The following is a 15,235-nucleotide window of genomic DNA, read 5'->3' as shown; positions in this document are numbered from 1 at the left end:
CCTGGAGACTTGAATTCATTTAGGTTACCTAAGTGTTTCCTCACTATCTTTCTGTTTATAGATATCCTGGATTCTTCTACTCCCTTAATAGGACAGTGAAGAACAGTTGATGCTACATTTCCTTTCTGAGAGAAAACAGATGCAAAATAGGAATTTAAAAGTTCGGCCTTCTCAACACCCTGTTTTACCATTTCATCATTTTCATCCTGTAAAAATCCTATAGCATCTTTGACTTTTCTTTTACTTTTGACATATCCCCAAAATCCTTTATTATTGCTTTTGACATCTCTTGCAAGCCTCAATTCATTGTCAGCTTTAGATAATCTGATTTGTGCCCTGTAGGTTCTGTAGACAGCATTATATTCTTCTTTATACTGTATATGCCTCCCTCTTTCCATTTTATAAACATTTTTTTCTTCCTTTTAGCATGTGCTTAAGTTCTGTGTTCATCCATCCTGGTTTCCTTAAATGCTTCCTATTCTTCCACTCTTTTCGGAATTATTAACAATTGTGCTTTGAGAATTTAATTTTTCAATATTTCCCATCCTTCCTGGACATTTTTGTCTTTAAGGATATCCAGCCATTGGATCCCTCCAATTCTCTTTCTGAATCCCTTAAAATCTGCCTTTCTGAAATCTAACCTTGATGTCTGAGTCTTCACAGGTCTTCCTCCTCTAGTTATCCAAAATTCTAAAATAGCATGGTCGCTACCTCCTAGGGTCCCAGCCACTTTTACCTCCTCAACCATTTCCTCCCTGTTTATAAGGATTAGATCCAAGGTAGCAGTTCCCCTTGTTTTCTCCCCTACCTTTTGGAAGATAAAGTTGTCAGCAAGAGACGATAAGAATTTCCTTGACCTGTTAGTTTTGCCTGAGAGAGATTCCCAACAAATGTCAGGATAGTTGAAATCTCCCATGACAACTATGTCATATTTTTTGGAGAACTTGACCAATTGATGCATGAAGAGTTCATCCATGTCTTCAGCTTGCACAGGCGGCCTGTAGTAAATGCCTACAATGGTGTCCTTTCCATTGTTCTGTCCTTTTATTCTTACTCAAACAGTTTCCACAGAACTCCCAGTCTCTGAAGCTTCAATCTCTGTGCAGATATACGCGTTTCTAACATACAATGCGACACCTCCCCCTCGTTTATCAAGTCTGTTTCTTGCAAATAAGTTGTATCCTTCTAGTCTTGTATTCCAATCGTGTGTATTGTCCCACCAAGTTTCAGTGATTCCAATGACATCATATTTCTTCTCCTGTGTTAGTAGTTCCAATTCTCCTTGTTTGTTGCCCATGCTTTGTGCATTAGTATAGAAACATTTTAGTTTGTGATTGGTTTCTCTTTCTCCAATATTTGTATTAATTAGTTTCTTTCGTCTTTGTTCTTCCTTTCCACTTCTAATAGCAGAGTTCTCAATAACATTTGTCAGGTGTATGGCTTTTTCTGGTCTTTTGCTTCCCTTCCCATGTTGTTCTAGTTTAAAGCTCTCCTTACAGGTGTAGCAAGGCGGCTTCCAAATACATCTTTTTTGCTATTATTTGCTGGGGTAGTAGTGTGTGAGTAGCTGATGCCAATAAGCTCAACAAACTTATCAAGAAGGCATGCGCGGCTGTTGGCCTCCATCTTGACTCTTTTGAGGAGGTAGTGGAAGATAGGATTCAAAAGAAGAGCAGGGCTATAATGAACAATAATACACACCCACTATACGGGCTGTTCTTGAATCAGAATAGCACATTCAGCAGCCGTCTAATCCTACTAAGGTGCAAGAAGGACAAATTCAGGAAATCGTTTGTGCCTACTGCTATGGGGATGTATAACAATTCACTAAGGGTGAAAGATGGCTATGACCTAGGGCTGGCGCACTAATGTAAAGGATCAGAGACTTGTGTACCTTTTGTTTGTTACGTATTGTGGTTAGTCATGTGCAAGATCTGTGTCTGGTAATTACTCTATGTAATGCTGTTTGTAATGTAATGTATTAATGCTGTTCGTAATGTTTTGTTTGTAATGCTGTTGTAACACTGCTGTGATACCATAATTTCCCAGGGGATCAATAAAGTGTATCGTATCGTATCGTATAAGACTGTCGGTCAGAGCTGCGGGGTCATGCTGTGAGATATCAGTGTGACCCCACAGCTGTGACCTGCAGCTGTGAACCGTGGTAAAACGCTTACCGCAGGTCAGCAGGCATGGGCTGATGAGACTACTCCTCCCATCAGCCTACGTCTGCTGTCACTGATAACAGTGATAGCAGGAGCCGCTGATGGGAGAAGTAGTCTGTCATCAGCCGGCGCCTGTGCTCATGCTTAAAAAAACAAAAAAACACAACATGTAAAATAATTACATATTTAAATAAAAATAAAAAACATTATACTCACCTAACCCCCAGTCCCCAAATGCCCTCCTCTCCTATAAAAAAAAATGTAAAATAAAAATAACAACATATACTAACCTAACACCCAATCCCCGATGCCCATGTCTCCTAGAAAAAAAAATAAAAAATAATAAACCACCATATACTCTCCTGTCCGCCGCAGGAGATGTGACTGCTCTACCCAGCCGCCGGCGATAAACTGACAGGAGGTAATCGTTCCCGCAGTATATCACCGAGCTGCCATGACATCTCTCAAGACAGCTCAGTGATATACTGTGGGAGTGATTACCTCCTGTCAGTGCGTCGCTGTCATGATCCATGCTGGATCATGACAGATAAAAGCACATGTAACCTTTATTTTTTCCTTAAGCTGTGTGCTTAAGTTTGGTTTTTGCCCCCCAGTGGCCATTATGGTCATTGCACTGTTGTTTTTTGTTCTTGTTTGCCCCTGGTGGTGGTGAGTGTCATTGCACTCTGGTTTCTTTAGTTTAGTGCATGTGATGTAAAGCAGGTGTGATTGCTGGCTCTTACCTATAAAAGAGTGTCAGGTGTTGCAATCACTGTTGGTGATAGTGTTCAATTCAATCTTCCTTGGTGGAGGAAGGATCTAGAGAGAGGTCCTGGCAGCTCAGTCAAAGCCCTGTTGTGGAAGGAGTCAGAGGGGATTTCCTTGCAGCTCTGACAGAGCTTGGTGGCAGCTATTCAGGAGGAAAGCTGCATGCTGGTAGTGGACTCTGTTGCTGGGAGCAAGAGCAACAGAGCAAAGCTAAGTGGTGTTTCCCTGTCTGTATTTTTCCCTGGTGTGTATTAGTACAGCGGTGGGGTCAGTGCCTGCATCACCCAGCTCCCTAGCAAGGGATAGGTGTAGGGTGTGCTAGGGTGACAGGTATCCTGATCGGCGCCCGCTGCGGAACAGGCCTAGGGAACGTTAGTAGTGTGAGGGACACTGACTCAGGGGAGTGCAGGTCTCCACGTCCCCGCTCCCTATCGCAGGGCCCACCGTTGTAACCGTTTTCCCCTTCCCCGTGTCTTGTTGTTTTAGTTACCGGCCTGCGGGCCGCATCACACAGGACAGTTTCACGTGCCGTGTCTTGTTGTTTCAGTTACCAGCCTGCTGGTCGCGTCACACAGGATGGATCCACGTGACAGTCGCCAGCTGTCTTTGAGAGCAGTCACATCAGTGACTGCTCTCAAAGTCATGAGAATCGTGGTGGGACATTGTGGAATATTATCTTCTCTGCAGGCAGGTGAGGAATATTGTGGTTTATTATTTTATTTTAGTTGCAGGAGACGTTGGCATTGGTGGATTAGGTGTTTGGTAAGTATGGTTTAATTTAGATTCAAAAAAGGAGTCTGTGTCATTTTTTCAAATAAAGGACTTTATTTTGGGTGTGTGTTTTTATAATATCACTATGGAGTTAGTAATGGGGGCATCTTATAGATGCCTCTCCATTACTAACCTGTGGGCTTGATGTCACCTGACAATACAAACATATCAACCCCCCCAGCAATGACCCCATTTGCCACCGCTACAGGGCAAGGGGGAAGAGTGAGGCTAAGTGCTAGAATTGGCGCATCTTATAGATGCACCTTTCTGGGGCAGCTCAGAGTTGAGGTTTATAGTCTGGGAAGGGAGGCCAATATCCATGGTCCCTTACTAGGCTATTAATATCAGCCCACAGCTGTCTGCATAGCCTTTGCTAGTTAGATTTTATAGGGGGACCCTATGTCAATTTTTTTCTGGGGTCCCCATGTAAACTATCCAGTAAAGTCTAAGCAGAAAGCTGTGAGGTGATATTAATAGACTAGGAACCTTCATGGCTATTGGCTCCTTCCCAGAATATTAAGATCAGCCCTCAGCTGTTGGCTCTTCTTCTGCAGTTTATGAAAATTACGCCAGAGCCCATGCAATTTTTTCATATTTCAATTTCCCAAAAAAAAGTTGCTGTTTGGTTACAGCCTATGTAGGTTAATTCTGATAACGCTCCTACATAGGCTGGTGACAATGTGTTTACCTTTTCATTGCTAAGCCTAGAGCTAGGTGTCAATGACAGCTGCTGACACCAAACCCTAATCCCATTACCCTGATGCTACTGCACCAGACTGAAAAAAGTGGCGTCGAACCAAGAAATTACATCACAGATTTTTTTTTTTGTAATATCTTTATTTAGCTATAAAAAAAACTTCATTGCTGTACCAAAACGCATACAAAAACCGCGGCAAAACACACCAAAAATAGCAGCAAAATGCTCGTTTTTGACGCAGGGTTTTTGCTGCCAAGAAATGCAGAAACCTCAATAACTCAAGTTTTGCACAAAAGCTGCCACAAGGAAAAGTGATTTAAGGAAAAAACCACGCACGCGGTGACGACCCTCTACTCCCACAGCGTAGAAACCACGGAAAAATCTGCAGCAAACGCACCCGTGGAAGAGGCGGATTGTTGCACACACCCCACCATACACAGGACAATGTCTGCAGCACTGGCGCTACATACCGCCAGCGACGTGAGGATTACGTGTGTATAACTAATCTGTGCACATTATTAGCTTTTCCAGAAAATAAAATCAATAAACCAGCTTTTATTTTCCACAGTTATTCTCCTGAGTTCCCCTCCGACCGCCTAATAATCAGGGTCGGTTGTGCGACCTGACAACTAGCAGCCGCCCTCCCCCTCCTCTCTGCCTGTAGTACGACTTCGCCAGTACACGCACTTCTACCTCTGCCCCCTACCGGTCTGGCACAGTATTTCCAGCCTCCCCTCTGCTGACCCCGCCCCTCTGCAATCCACGCCGCTCAGTCACGTGCACAACAGGCTGTTCCTTAGAGCAAATGTTAACTGACAGATACAACGACAAATCGGCGCTTTGACGTGTCTCTAGCCAGCCAATCGGAGAGGCCGAATTGCGAGCTCTCCCACATCTTGGCTTGCTGTGGGCCGAGCAGTGGTGGCTGCGAGGAATGAGCGGTGGGCTGCAGTGGGGGTGTCCGCAAGCTGCATGTCTCCGCTGTGTAGGGAGAGGCGGCCGTAGAGCTAGAAGGTAACTGTCCTCATGTAAGTGGACTTTCCATTTCCTGTGTGTAGTCCTTGACGCCAGGAGCCGGTGTGACACTGCGCCGTAACCTGGGTGTCCTCTGTGCATTACTGAGAATTGTGTTCTCGGCACTGTGCTACTATACCCCATGGTGACACTGTGTATGGGGGGGGGTCACATGACCGTTGTGCCGACACTGTGTGTGTGTGATCACATGACCATTGTGCCGACACTGTGTGTGTGTGATCACATGACCTTTGTGCCGACACTGTGTGTGTGTGTGATCACATGACCTTTGTGCCGACACTGTGTGTGTGTGTGATCACATGACCTTTGTGCCGACACTGTGTGTGTGTGTGATCACATGACCTTTGTGCCGACACTGTGTGTGTGTGTGATCACATGACCTTTGTGCCGACACTGTGTGTGTGTGTGATCACATGACCGTTGTGCCGACACTGTGTGTGTGTGTGTGTGATCACATGACCGTTGTGCCGACACTGTGTGTGTGTGATCACATGACCGTTGTGCCGACACTGTATGTGTGTGTGTGTGTGATCACATGACCGTTGTACAGACACTGTGTGTGTGTGTGTGATCACATGACCGTTGTACAGACACTGTGTGTGTGTGATCACATGACCGTTGTACAGACACTGTGTGTGTGTGATCACATGACCGTTGTACAGACACTGTGTGTGTGTGTGTGTGTGATCACATGACCGTTGTGCCGACACTGTGTGTGTGTGTGTGTGATCACATGACCGTTGTGCCGACACTGTGTGTGTGTGTGTGATCACATGACCGTTGTGCCGACACTGTGTGTGTGTGTGTGATCACATGACCGTTGTGCCGACACTGTGTGTGTGTGTGTGATCACATGACCGTTGTGCCGACTGAGATCCAAGGATTCCCACAATGCCTCCATTCAGTATTCTCCCAACACACTGTCACATCCAGCTTTGAGCACCTCCTCTAACAGGTAGTACCATCCTCCAGCGTACCATACCTAAAACATCTCTAAACCCCTAAGACCAGAATATGTGCATCCAGATCTGCTCTTCTGTGCAGGGCTACTCACAAAATTCACCATTTTGAGATTTGCTCTTCACACCAGTTCACTAGACCTGGAGCTAATGCACCAAGCTGGCAGACAGTCGCGAGCCACAATTCATGGGACGCGAGCCACATGTGGCTCCTGAGCTACAGGCTGGGGAGCCCTGCTCTAGGAGATAAGCATGTGTCAGCCGTGCCGCTGGTCTCCCCTCTGGGCATGCTCCCTTATCTGTCTTTGTGGAGGTTTATGCTGATGCCTGTTAGGCTAGTTTCACACTAACGTTTATGAGCGCAGCGACGGCCTGCGCACGGCCGCCGCTAAGCCCCGCCCCCTGCCGCGCCTCCGCCGGTAGCTCCGTCCACCGGCGCATGACTCGGGGCTTAGCGGCGGCCGTGCGCAGGCCGTCGCTGCGCTCATAAACGCTAGTGTGAAACTAGCCTTACCCCACACTGGTGCTGCTGTGTAACAGGTGTTGGGCTCCCACTGTAAAATGCCATGCAGGGTGTGTGTGTATACTTGGGGAGTCTGCGGCTCTAGTCCGTACACTTTATTCGGGCCTGGCGGATGCCAAGACAATTTTTTTTTTTTTTTTTTTTAGCTGTCATCAGATGAGTGGGAGCTTATAGATAATTTTACTTCGAGCACAATTGGACATTGCAAAAAGCAGTGGGATGGCGGCCCAGGAGCGGTGGTATGATCAGACGATGTCCCTGCACTGACAGGCACGGCCATTATACAGTACACAGCATAGTACACACATTTAGTATCAGGACAGGAGCTTCTTTTAAACACATCCAATTGTGGAAACTTATTATACCAAGATCCATTGGTTCAAATGAACTTTACTCATGGAAAACCCCTTTTAAAGGGAATCTGTCACCTCATTTTTGCTGTATGAGCTGCGGCCACCGCCATCAGGGGCTTATCTACAGCATTCTGTAACGCTGTAGATAAGCCCCCAATGTAACCTGAAAGATAAGAAAAACAAGTTAGATTATACTCACCAGAGGGGGGGCAGCGGTCCGGTGCCTCCCATCTTCATACAATGCCGTCCTCCTCCTTGCTTCTCCCTCGGCTCCTGCGCAGGCGTATTATATCTGCCCTGTTGAGGGCAGAGTAAAGTACTGCAGTGCGCAGGCGCCGGACCTCTCTGACCTTTCCCTGCGCGCTACAGTACTTTACTTTACAGATAAAGTACGCCTGCGCAGGAGCCGTGGCAGAAGTAAGAAGGAGGACGTCATTGCTAGAAGATGGGAGGCACCAGACCGAACCGTGACACCCACCGCCCCCGCCCCCCGGTGAGTATAACGTAACTTAGTTTTCAGGTTACATCGGGGGCTTATCTTCTAGAGCATTACAGAATGCTGTAGATAAGCCCCTGATGGCGGTGCTGGCAGCTCATATAGCAAAAATGGGGTGACAGATTCCCTTTAAAGAAGACCACAAAGCGGATTTAATCACCAGATGAATCCATGTAATCAGCATTACAGCCATGTCTTTACATTAGAATCGTGCTGACAGGTTCTGTTTAAACCACTGATCAACAGTTTTGCAGATCTCCTTTGGTTTTTGCAAATATGTTGCAGCTCATAGGCATGGCCCAGGACTGGGAATTTGAGAGAACAGTCGACCTTTGGAGTGACCTCATCCCCCTACCTTACTGTATGTGACAGTGATGTCCATACACTGGCATCTTCTGGCGCCTTGTGAACAGGACCAGACACAGCGGCATAGACGGGATCTGCTCTGTCTGTACTGTGCCAGTGTCCCTACATTCCGTTTTTGGATGTGGGTTAGATTCAATCACACTTTCTATCCTCAAGATAGGTAATTAATGTAATACGCCCCTTCCTCCAAAAAACACTTCAGCCCAGTTTATTTAAAAAGGGTGTATTTCTTTAACATCTTAGAAGGTCCCAGAGGTACAATACAGGTGAAACCTTTGTAGTGACTGGTGGTGGCTTATAGCTAGCATAGATGGGTGGTTATTGGCTTCCTTGCTCTTAGAAGCCCTGACCCCTGGACCTGCTATTTCTGTTCTATGATGGAGGATGGCTGAGGCTGCCTGATCTGCAGTGAGTGTCACAATCCATTATACTAGGCTTGAAGTCTTGCCAGCTTGCATATGCAGCACTAAAACAGAACATATGATGCGAGTGGTTCATTGTAATGTCCGATGGGTCTGCATTCATTGGTTTACTGTCAGAAGGTCTACTTGCAGAGGAATACTATTCTTTCCCTGGAGACACAAGAGCTGAGTGGTCTGGATTCTGTGCCCTATAATATGGGCGGAAATCATCACATTGTTAGGCCATGTGCACACGATGCAGATATCCAGCGGATCCGCAGTGGATTTTACCGTGCAGAAACGTTGCATATCCGCATTGTGATGTACAGTAGCATGTTAGTCAAGTGAAAAAAGAAAAAAAAAACGCTGTGCAGACGCTGCAGATTTTTCCGCGCGGTTTTCTTGTGGTTCAAAATATTCAGCATGTCACTTCTTTTGTGCAGTTTTCCACCTGCTCCATTCTCCAAATCCGCAGGGGAAAACCGGAAGAAATCCGTAGGAAAAATGCAGGTCATTTGACCTGCGGATTTCTTCAATTCTGTGCGGAAAAATCCGCAGGGCTAAAAAGTATGTCTGCACTTAGCCTTGCATACATTTTCTGCAATCCTCATGTCAAGCTAGTTCTGCAGATGAGTAGTTACCAACTAACATAATGGACCCAAAAGACTCTCCTACGTCCCTGAAATGTTCTTATTTTACCCTTCGCCACGACAGCACCCACTGGAGGTATCGCATCCGCCCCATTTGGAACAGGAAACCCTACAGAAAGATAAAAGGGGAGGTCCGCCTTTCCGCCTCAGTTTTGGTTTCCTGTTCCCAGGGAACCTCAGGACTAATCCTTCAGGAAGATGTACCTAGGTTTGCACGCCGCCTGCGCAGTGTCCATGAGAACGGCAGGGGCTGCGATCCGGAAGCAGCGTCGGGGGAGACTCCGTTAGACGGCTACCCCCTCATCTGATGGCTGAGAGGTGATGACCGGGTCCAGGAGGGGCCGCCCGATCTCACCTAGGAGCGCGCCAGGGGGCACCAAACGCACAGGAGCCGCCGCTGCAGGGCGCGGTAAGAAAGAAAAAGGAAGAAAAAAAAAAAGAGAGCAGCGGTAGCGTGGGGAGAAGCACGGGCCGCATACAGAAGCGGTGGCGCGGTAGCCGGCTGGAGCAGAGGCTCCTGAGCCCTGGAAGTAATGAGTAAACTTCCGGGGCAGATGGCTGAGAAGCGCAACGGCGCATGTGCGGGAACCCGGGGAGGAGGAGCGACTTCCGGGGGCAGAGGAAGAAAAAAAAAAAAAAAAAAAAAGCAATCTATTTAAACAAGCGCCGCAGCTGAGCGGCAGGAGCCATGTCGTCCCCAACAGAAGCGCACGCTCCAGCAGGAGACTCTGCGGGGGTGCAGCTCCTCCAGGGACCGCACCACCAGGACAGACACCGCCCGCAGGAGCGAGGTGGGAGAGTCAAGACCTAGGACAGGATCTCAGCCATCTGATCCGGTAATACAAGGCTTCACTGGGTGAGTGTGCAATGTATATACTCTGCCTACTAAGCTGACCTCTCCTCCACCCCCCCCCCCTCTCCTTTCGCCATGTCTCCTCTCTCCAGGCGAAGAAAAAAGAAAAATGTAAGCATAAAGAATGCGCTTTATGCGCTGAACCTCTCCCTGACTCCTACCCCAAAAAGCTCTGTAAACAGTGCACCAGAGAGACTAGGCAAGGGTCGGCAGTGTCATCAAAGGACATTCGAGCCATAAAACAGGTGACCCTCAGCTCAGTCAGAGGAAGAACAGGGGTTAATCTCAGATTCCTCACTCACATCCTTGTCATCATCAGACATGGAGGGACGGTCATATTTTCCCCTGGATAGTGTGGATAACCTGGTCAAATCCGCGAGGAACACTAAGGGGTGTGAGGAAGCAAGGGGTGCCCAAACCGCACAAGAAATTATGTTTGCGGGGTTGGCGGAAAAGAAAAGGAGAGCGTTTCCAGTGATGCCGGCAGTTAAGGCCCTAAAAAAGAGAGAGGGAAAAACATGATCAAAGAAGTTTTCTCCCATCGGCCTCAAAGAGAAAATAACCATTTAGCGATGACGAGCTATTAAAATGGACCAAAGTGCCAAAAGTTGATGCCGTTGTAGCCTCTACCTCGAAACAGTCTATTATTCCGGTAGAGGACGCAGGCTTGTTCGCAGACCAGCTAGACCGTAAGGCGGAGTTGTTATTAAAAAGGTCTTGGGAGTCTACCACGGGAATTTTTAAGCCAGCAGTAGCCAGCACATGCACCACCAGATCTATGCTCGTATGGTTGGACCAATTGGATCAACAAATCGAGCAGAAAGTGTCAAGAGAAAAACTACGGGCCGCTATTCCATTAATCAGAGGGGCAGCAGCCTTCACGGCCGATGCATCGGCAGACACTCTGTGGCTGGCAGCAAGATCGGCGGCTCTTGTAAACAACGCCAGGCGGGCACTGTGGATGAAGAGCTGGAAGGGGGACGTGCAATCAAAATCTAAGATTTGCGCAACCCAGTGCGAAGGTGAGTTTCTCTTTGGGAAAGCCCTAGACGACATACTCGCCAAAGCAAAAGAAAGGAAGAAGGCCTTCCCTGATTCTTGTATCCCTTTCTACAGGAGAACCTTTAAAAGGTGACCGTTTGGAAGAAGGAGACAAGCGGATAGACCAAATAGATGCCCCACGAAGGAGGAAAAGCAAAAGGGTAGCATGTTCAGGGGTTCAGCATTCCGGAAGGAAAATAAATATTAAAAAATTAGACCCACCAGTAGGGGGTAGATTAAAATTTTTTATTCAAAATGGGAACAAATAACTTCGAGCCCATGGATTCTAAGTGTAATTAAAGAAGGAATGAAAATAGAATTCCTTCAAATTCCTTATGATTTCTTTATTATAACCCGCCTTAACTCTATAGTTCAACAAAAGGCCCTCGAAGAAGAAATTCGGAGCCTACTATCCAAGGGGGTTTTAGAAGCGGTCCCAGAGGGACAGGAAGGTAGAGGATTCTACTCTCCTTTTATTTTTAATTTCCAAACCAGATGGTATGTTTAGGACAGTTATAAATTCAAGGAAGCTTAACACGTTTATAAAAAATTATACGTTTAATATGGAATCAATCAGATCCACCATAAAGCTTCTCTTTCCAAACTGTGTAATGGTGGGGATTGACTTGAAGGATGCTTACTATCATCTTCCTATTCATGATAGATACCAAAAGTACCTAAGGGTCGCGGTGGTATTCGAAGGCAAGATCCGTCATTTTCAGTATACAGCCATGCCTTTCGGCCTCTCTACAGCGCCAAGAATCTTCACCAAGGTGATGGCCGAGGTGATGGCCTATCTTCGTCAAAGAGACCCTCTAATCTTGCCTTACCTAGATGACTTCCTAATTATCGGGAACTCGGTCACCCAGTGTACCAGACGTGTGGCTGACGCAATCTCATCTTTGCAGGATCTAGGCTGGATCATCAATGTACAGAAGTCCAGACTCGTTCCGCATTCCCTTCTGATGTTCTTAGGGTTCCAGTTAGACTCCACAATCCAGAGATGTCTACTCCCTCAGGTAAAGATTGCACTCACAAAAGAGAAAGTGGAGGCAGCCATAAGTAGACCACGCATGTCTCTGAGAGGGGCAATGTCGCTATTGGGGTCGCTCAATTCTTGTGCCCCGGCAGTTCGGTGGGCTCATTATCATATCCGCACACTTCAGCATCAGATCCTCCAAGTGGACAGGTGACATGGTGGTTACCTCGAGAGCAAGATAACCTTATCACAGGAGGTCTTGACTTCTCTAGAATGGTGGCTAGATGATAACCATCTATCCTTAGGAGTCCCATGGGTTATAGTACCATCTTGTATCCTAACCACCGATGCTAGGCCCCACTGCTGGGGAGCCCATATGGGGTGTAGCGTTTGTCAAGGAAGGTGGAATAGAGATGAATGGGGATACTCGTCTAATTTAAAAGAGCTGACAGCGGTATATTATGCTCTACACCATTTTCTTCCACAGCTCCAACAGAAACATGTCAGGATCTTGTCGGACAACACCACTACAGTGGCCTACATAAACACAGGGAGGTACTCAGAGACTCTGATGTCTTCCGCGGCAAGAATCTTAAACTTAGCCGAAAGTTATGTTGTCCCTCTCGGCTCTTCATATCAGGGGAAAGAACAACCAAGAGGTGGACTTCTTTAGCCGACACACACTTCGGCAAGGGGAGTGGTGCCTCAATCGCAGAGTCTTCAAGGACATAGTAGCTTTATGGGGGCAACCTCAGGTGGACCTCTTTGCCACGAAAGAGAACAGACAGATAAAGGTGTTTGCTTCCCTGTCTCCGTCAGATCACCCAGACATACTGGATGCCCTCCAGGCCTCATGGAAGTTCAACCTGGCATATGCCTTCCCTCCGATAATTCTCCTGCCACAGGTCATTCGGAAGATCAGAGAGGACAAGGCGAGAGTGATTTTGATAGCACCATTCTGGCCCAAGAGATCGTGGTTCTCATGGCTATGAATTATGTCGGTGACAGATCCTTGGGTCCTCCCTTCGATTCCCAACCTACTCTCCCAAGGCCCTTTTTTCTACCCCCAAGTGGACAGCTTACACTTGACGGCGTGGAATTTGAAAGGCAGCTACTAAGATCAAGAGGCTTTTCTGAAACACTAATTGCTACGCTCCTACAGAGCAGGAAGCAGTCCACTACCTAGATTTATACAAGGATATGGAAAAAATTCCTGCAGTTTCATACAGCGCCTCATACCACAGAAGTCCCAATAGTTCCTATCTTAGAATTTCTACAGAGAGGGAAGGACTTGGGCCTGGCAGTAAACACACTGAAAGTCCTGGTGTCCGCATTAGGGGCACTGTACGGCCATAATATAGCGGGGAATAAGTGGATTTCACGATTTATTACAGCTTGCGAACGGATAACTCCAGTTCACATACCTGCAATCCCTGCATGTGACTTACATCTGGTCTTAGACGCCCTGACGGAAGAACCCTTTGAGCCGATAGACACGATATCCCTCAAATACTTGTCACTCAAGACGGCCCTCTTAGTAGCACTGACATCTGCTAGGAGAGTGGGTGATGTCCAGGCCCTATCCATAGACCCACCCTTTTTTCAGATAAAGATAGGTTGATATTAAAACCAGACCCCTCAAGAGATACTTCTCCCGACCTTCTTTGGAGATCCCTCCTCTCCAGAGGAGCGGAAATTCCACACCTTGGATGTTAGAAGAACTGTCCTAAAATATATTGAGAGGTCCAGGAGCTGGAGGCAGTGTAGTACTCTGTTCATATCTTTTCAGGGCTGTAAAAAAAGGGTACGGAGTCACGAAGAGCACCATTTCCCGATGGATCAGGGATGCCATTCGCTTAGCCTACTCCTTGAAAAATGAAGATCCTCCGGAGAGCATCAGAGCACATTCCATTAGAGCAATGGCAACCTCCTGGGCCGAGAGGGGAGACGTTCCATATGTAAGGCGGCAATTTGGTCATCTCCTTCTACCTTCTATAATCACTATAGATTTGACCTTTCATCAACTTCTGCCCTAAGCTTTGGCAGGACTGTCCTTGGCACGGTGGTCCCACCCAGGTGATGGTCTCTGGAATCTCTCCAGTGGGTGCTATCGTGGCGAAGGGTAAAAAGCCGGATTACTTACCGGTAATGCTCTTTTAATGAGTCCACGACAGCACCTGCTCACTTCCCTCCCTGCTAAAGATATCGATAATAAAGTGTATCTGCTAAAAATGGATAAGTGAAGTTTAGAAATGCAAAAACATTGCCTAATCCTCGGCGGTCCTCCTGGTACTCTGAAATGCAAAACTGAGGAGGAAAGGTGGACCGCCCCTTTTATCTTTCTGTAGGGTTTCCTGTTCCAAATGGGGCGGATCCGATACCTCCAGTGGGTGCTGTCGTGGACTCATTAAAAGAGCATTACCGGTAAGTAATCCGGCTTTTCTATGTGCATGCCTATAACGCTTGCTCCATTATGAAGGCAGCTACTGTATATGTTGTGCCGCCACAGTTTATGGACGGTACGTTAGTTTTAAGGAGTGAGTTTTCTTTTTCTTGCGTTTCACAATGCAAGTTCAGAAATTAATATACGTGAACTAATTTTTTGTTCAAGTTACAGGTTTGATATTAATCTCTACAGATGGATGACTGCCTTCAAAATCTTAAAAGTATTTTGTGCATCCCTGGGTGTGTCAGTCAGGCCTTGGATCTCGTCTTTTTCTGACTATGGGATGCCTTGGATTCATGACACACCCCGGGTTTAGATGAAAGGAGAAAAGCTGGAGGGTGCATCGCATGAACTTTACAGAACCGTTTCCAAAGTTCTGGGTCTTCGGATTTCGAAGTCACCATTACAACTTACTCAAAGTTTTTGACTTTTTGGAAGAAAGATTAATATCTGGTGCAGACTGTGCTAATATAGTGACGTGTTGGATTAGGGCTACAAGGTAACTTTTGGCATTGACCCTGAAGATCACCATATAATGATAGTTATTGTGGTCCTGTTATGGTGCATGAAATGACACAAGAACAACATGACTGTCTCTTCTGCGTTTGTGATACATTGTTAAAGGCCGCATTACTATCAAATGTAGGTTGCATACTACTGTGTCTTTCATGCGATCTACATATAAATTATTTTCGGGGAAAGGAGATGACTGGCGGCATAATACTATACTAC

General features: G+C 46.7%; 1 protein-coding gene across 3 annotated transcripts in view; it reads left to right on the top strand.

Moving 5' to 3' along the window:
• Positions 1-5,242: 5,242 nt before the first annotated feature.
• The window catches only part of RNF13 (ring finger protein 13), a 74,224-nt gene continuing 64,231 nt past the window's right edge, over positions 5,243-15,235 (top strand). Inside the window, exon 1 of one of the 3 annotated variants that reach the window (XM_073579078.1) lies at positions 5,243-5,415. The gene's annotated coding sequence lies outside the window, so the exon portion shown is untranslated. Of the gene's footprint in view, positions 5,430-15,235 lie in introns of all 3 variants that reach the window. The other 2 variants (XM_073579079.1, XM_073579081.1) reach the window with 2 other exon arrangements.

The sequence above is a fragment of the Dendrobates tinctorius genome, unplaced genomic scaffold, assembly GCF_039654945.1.
Source record: "Dendrobates tinctorius isolate UK_male_01 unplaced genomic scaffold, ASM3965494v1 ptg000060l, whole genome shotgun sequence".
NCBI classification, from domain to species: domain Eukaryota; kingdom Metazoa; phylum Chordata; class Amphibia; order Anura; family Dendrobatidae; genus Dendrobates; species Dendrobates tinctorius.
This window is presented reverse-complemented; position numbering and strand designations above follow the sequence as displayed.